Source organism: Siphateles boraxobius, unplaced genomic scaffold (assembly GCF_051911475.1).
Source record: "Siphateles boraxobius isolate OS27281-9 unplaced genomic scaffold, OSU_SipBor_1 164, whole genome shotgun sequence".
Taxonomy (NCBI): domain Eukaryota; kingdom Metazoa; phylum Chordata; class Actinopteri; order Cypriniformes; family Leuciscidae; genus Siphateles; species Siphateles boraxobius.
The window spans coordinates 2,188,556-2,193,715 of NW_027508771.1; positions in this window are offsets into that span (position 1 = coordinate 2,188,556).

Here is a 5,160-nt window from a genome sequence, read left to right on the forward strand (position 1 = left end):
TAATAATTCCTAAAAAGCTGACATCAGTTAATCGCGATCTCACATCTCTGTTAATATCAATTAAGCTGACTGCACAATGAATCTTTCATAATATATACACTTTGTTTGTTACAATTAGAGGATTTGTCAGCATACAGAGCTTTGAACAAAAAGTCAGTTTTGAGCATAGAGGTTTTGAGCAGTGAGGGGAGTCTATCTTAAATGCTTCTGATTGGCCTTTGCGTTGAAGAAATCAACACGTAGGCCTATGTCTGTTTTTGGCTACATTGCTCAACGCTGCAAACGTGTTTTAAAAGGAAACTCTGGCCTGTAAATCGTTTCTATTTTGTTTTAGTTCTTGTTGCTTTTCTGCAAAAATGTATTAGTTTTTATGTTTTATTCATAGATATTTCTAGTTTGCGGGAGTCCCGCGAATCGTTTTATTTTCAACGTCAGTGAGGAGACGTTGGTGACATCATCTGATATTCATGTATAGGTTGTGAGGGAAGGACGCAAGGAAAGAAAATGAGGACGGAGGAATCGAATGAAAGCTTTTTTATACATTGGTATACTTGATCACTTGAGCGTCACTTCATAGCGTCATCAGCAGCGCTCAAAGGATCTGCCCTTATGTTGTTGAAGTTTGTTTATTTAAGAAATTCATAATGAATAATAATAAAGCAAGATACCCTGTTGAAATATGTGAGATGTGTGGTTTATAAAAACAGCAAGGGTAAAGTACAAATTCAAATTATTGTCACCGATGTGAAGGGGAGGAGAATGTATACGTGCGTCACGTTTAATCAATAAAACACTTCCGCATAGGATACAGCTGTGTATCCTCGCTCATGACTCCTTTAAAAGCCTCCTCACTCCTCGATCCTCGTTCTTCAAGATGGCTGTGCTTGATTGGTTTCCGGGTCATAGGATGGAGGACAGAGGAGCGAGGAGACGAGGAGGGATATTGAGAAGCACCCATGGTGTCAGTCAGTCCGTTCGGAAATAACGCGCCCTTTTTCAGTGAGCCTGGTTCGTCACAGCAGACACCATGCCAACCGATCAACGGCTGAGGTAAGAGTCTCATACTACATGTGAACGATATCTTATATTACATTTGTGTTAAGTTGACAGTTTCCAAGCTAACGTTAGCATTCTTAAATGTTCAGTCATAACTGGCGTCGAGAGCTGGAGGGCAAAACACGGCATCCTACGTCTTTCAATTTTCCATCTCCAACTGCAAGATCAGTTGAATCCACATCTCTAAAGACCTAAAACAAGGTTTAGTAGACTTGTTATGCGTATCAAAGTCTGCTCAATTGTGTATAAAACCTTCGTTATGGTAGTCAATCAATCTCTTAAACGGCGGGACATTTTGAAACACTGTCTGGAAGCTGAACACTCTTCTCTTAAAAAAAACATCCTTGGTTTTATTATAGTAAAATTGTAGTAACCACGTTTTTTGGCTGATTTATTACCATTTTAATAACCACAGTTTTACTAAAAATAGGCCTGCCGCAGGGCTCGACATTAACTTTTTGAGGCACTTGTCCTTTGGACAAGTAAATGTATGTTTCACTTGTCCATGCACAAAAGTCACTTGTCCGGGTAATCAATTTGCAAGTCCTGTCAGTTTAAACTTCGAGCGCAAAAAAACTGGAACTTGCGCCCTGTTTTTTGGTCAGCCTTTCTAAACCGTATTTTTGTCCCGCCAAAGCCTTATTTGACCGGTGAGTGATGCAGATGAGTGATGTAGATGACTGACTGCTGCACTTGTTTAACTGAGAGAACGAGCAGAGAGAGTGAAAGCACCGCTCGCGCGCGCACTCACACCGTCTTCAAACTATCTTGCTTTCTCTCCCTCCCTCGCGCATATTCAGAATCAGAATCAGAATCAGAAAGAGCTTTATTGCCAAGTGTGCTTGCACACACAAGGAATTTGTTTTGGTGTCGAGGCTTCCAGTGGACTATACAAATACAACAAGAAACATGAAACATATGACTACAAATTATAAGAATAAAGACTAAAAATATAAATATATGAGAATAAAAAGTATCACAGTTAGGTTTAGTCAGAATAGACATTTCCAGATTTACAGATTATGAACATGCATGTTTATTATTAATTAATTCAGTTGACTAGATATCTTTGAGAATACACGATGGTAAAAGGTCGGAAGACCGAAGTTTTTTTTTTCTGAACTACCACTGGTTGTGAATGTGCTAAAATAACGTTGCCTTATCTTCTCTGAAAAGCGTTTCACACATTCAGATGACATAAACCACACTTTCAATAAACAAAAAAAAAATCTATCCAGTGATGAAATGTTTTCTGTGTTGACACAAATCTTATGTGATGTCCTTAACTGCCTGTATAATCACACAACGTGTGCCGTGGTCCGTTAATGACACGTCCGATTAGCGAACTAACGTTAATGACTCCTTTAAACTGACTCACTTTAATGAATGGTTAAAACAATTGATCTGTCCAACACTGAACTCAAGAGACATCGGAATCGGAAACACTATACAAAGTTGAATTGTAATGTAGAATGCTGCCTGTTATTTCTTGACAACAGGCCGCTGGTAACCTAAGTATAACACACCGTTGATCTCCAACCTTCCCTTTATGAGTAAAATCCTTGAAAGAGCAGTTGCTGCCCAACTCCATCATCACAATACTCACTATGATCTCTATGAACCCTTTCAATCTGGTTTCAGAGCCCATCACAGCACTGAGACTACCCTTATCAAAATCGTCAATGACCTCCTCATCGCCGCTGATTCTGGACATATCAGCATCCTCATCCTTTTATATCTCTCAGCAGCCTTTGACACAGTGTCCCATGCTATCCTTTTTAAACGTCTATCTGAATGTGTTGGCCTCACCGGCTCAGCACTCTCCTGGCTCCAGTCATATCTCTCAAATAGGGAACAGTTTGTTACTTTTAGAGACTGCAGTTCACCCCCGGCCCCAGTCAAACAAGGTGTGCCTCAAGGCTCTGTGCTTGGGCCCCTCCTTTTTACCATTTACATGATGCCCCTTGGCCAGATAATACGTCACCATGGTCTTAGTTTCCACTGTTATGCTGATGACACACAGCTGTATATCAGCACCAAACCATCCACTCAGCTCCCTCCACCATCGCTTATTGACTGTCTGAATGAAATAAAAACCTGGATGTCATCTAAATTACTCAAGCTGAACAGCAGCAAAACAGAGCTATTGGTTGTGGCTCCCAAGCCGCTACTCTCGAGGGTAGGTGGTCTAATCCTCAAAGTGGATGCTTGCTCCATCTTTCCTTCCAAGGAAGTCCGCAACCTTGGTGTCATTTTGGACTCCACTCTCTCCTTTCAGTCACACATCAAACTCATTACTAAATCTGCCTTCTACCACCTCAAAAACATTTCCAGACTACGACCATAACTCTCAGACCCTGTGGCTGAGTCACTCATTCACGCCTTCATCACCTCTCGCTTGGACTATTGCAATGGTGTCCTGTATGGGGTACCCAGTAAGATTCTTGAAAGACTACAATACGTCCAGAACTCGGCTGCCAGGGTTCTAACACACACTAGGTCTTGGCAGCACATTACACCAATCCTCACCCAGCTACACTGGCTCCCGGTCAAATTTCGCATCACTTACAAAATCCTGCTCCTCACGTATAAATCTCTTCATGCCACTGCCCCCCGGTATCTACTGGACCTTCTCCATCCCTATATCCCCTCACGGAACCTGCGGTACATTGACAAGGGCCTGCTCTCTGTCCCCTACACAAGACTGCGGATTTTTGGGGAAAGAGCCTTCAGCGTCGCAGCCCCTACCCTCTGGAATTCCATTCCTGCAGACATCCGAAATGCTCCCTCTCTGGACATTTTCAAAAACCTTCTAAAAACCCACCTCTTTACAAAGGCATTTAACCAGGACTGATTAATTATTATTATCTACTTATTTACTTATTTTATTTTATTATATTCTCTTCCTTATTCTTTATTCCTTATGTAGCTATATGTAAAGGATCCTTGGGTCCCGTGAAAGGCGCTATATAAGTATAAGTTATTATTATTATTTATTATAATTACCGTTGCCATGAAAACCAGAAGTTGCCATGGATTCTAACCGTAGATTCTAACCATAGACACGGAACGGACTATTTTCTTTAGCGGAAGCAATACAATCGTTTTTAAATCAATAAACTCCTTTTTAAATCAATATTTTGTGTAAAATTATTGATTTATTTGGTAGGTAGCCATGTAATAAGCGGGATAATGTAGCAGGGCTCTCAAGTTTTATCAAAAGTTTAGAGTGAGATTTAGGGGAGGAGCCACCCAAATATTTGCAGCAACGGTCCCTCGACCCAACCAAATTCGCTTCAATTTTTGCTAGCAGTTCAATTTTGCCTATTGTTCATAATTGACCAGCACAAATGGAAATTATAACAATTGTTAAATCTGATAAAAAGACAAATTCATCCAAATAAAATAAATAGTTATATTTAAAAAATACAAATTTATTGAAAAATAAAAATAAATTTGACCCCAAACAAGCCAACTGAACATCAGTGCTCAATGTACATAAAATTGTGTCATAACAACTTGCCCTGAGCATGTATGTCAAGACCCAAACCGTCACCTTTACAGGGGTCATCGGATGCCCATTTTCCACAAGTTGGTATGATTCTTTTGGGTCTTCATGTAAAGTTTGTAACATACTTTGGTTAAAATTTCTCAATGGTTGTGTAAAACAACACCCTTTTTACCTCTTCAAAAACAGCTCTGTTCACAGTGACCCGTTTCGGTGCATGTCTCTTTAAATGATAATGAGCAACAACTTTTTGGCTTTTTGAGGATTAAAAAAAAGTGAATGGATTTTTTTCATTGCATGGTGATTGTGTCCACACACTGCAAAGACACATTTATTTGCAAATACCATATAAAAGTGTATTTTGCATTCGATGACCCCTTTAAAAGCAGTTTTTGAATGCATCAAAAATAATTTAGCACGAATTTGGCTATACTCCTCAACATCAGCTCTCACTGTCTTTGATCACAGGCAAGAGATATCGTCCAGGAATCGTAAAATCAAAATGCTAAAAAAAATAAATGAAGATGTCCGCAAACCGCATTCATCAGATCGTGCTCTTTCAACTTCCACTCCGTGTGTGCGCGTGTTGTCTAACG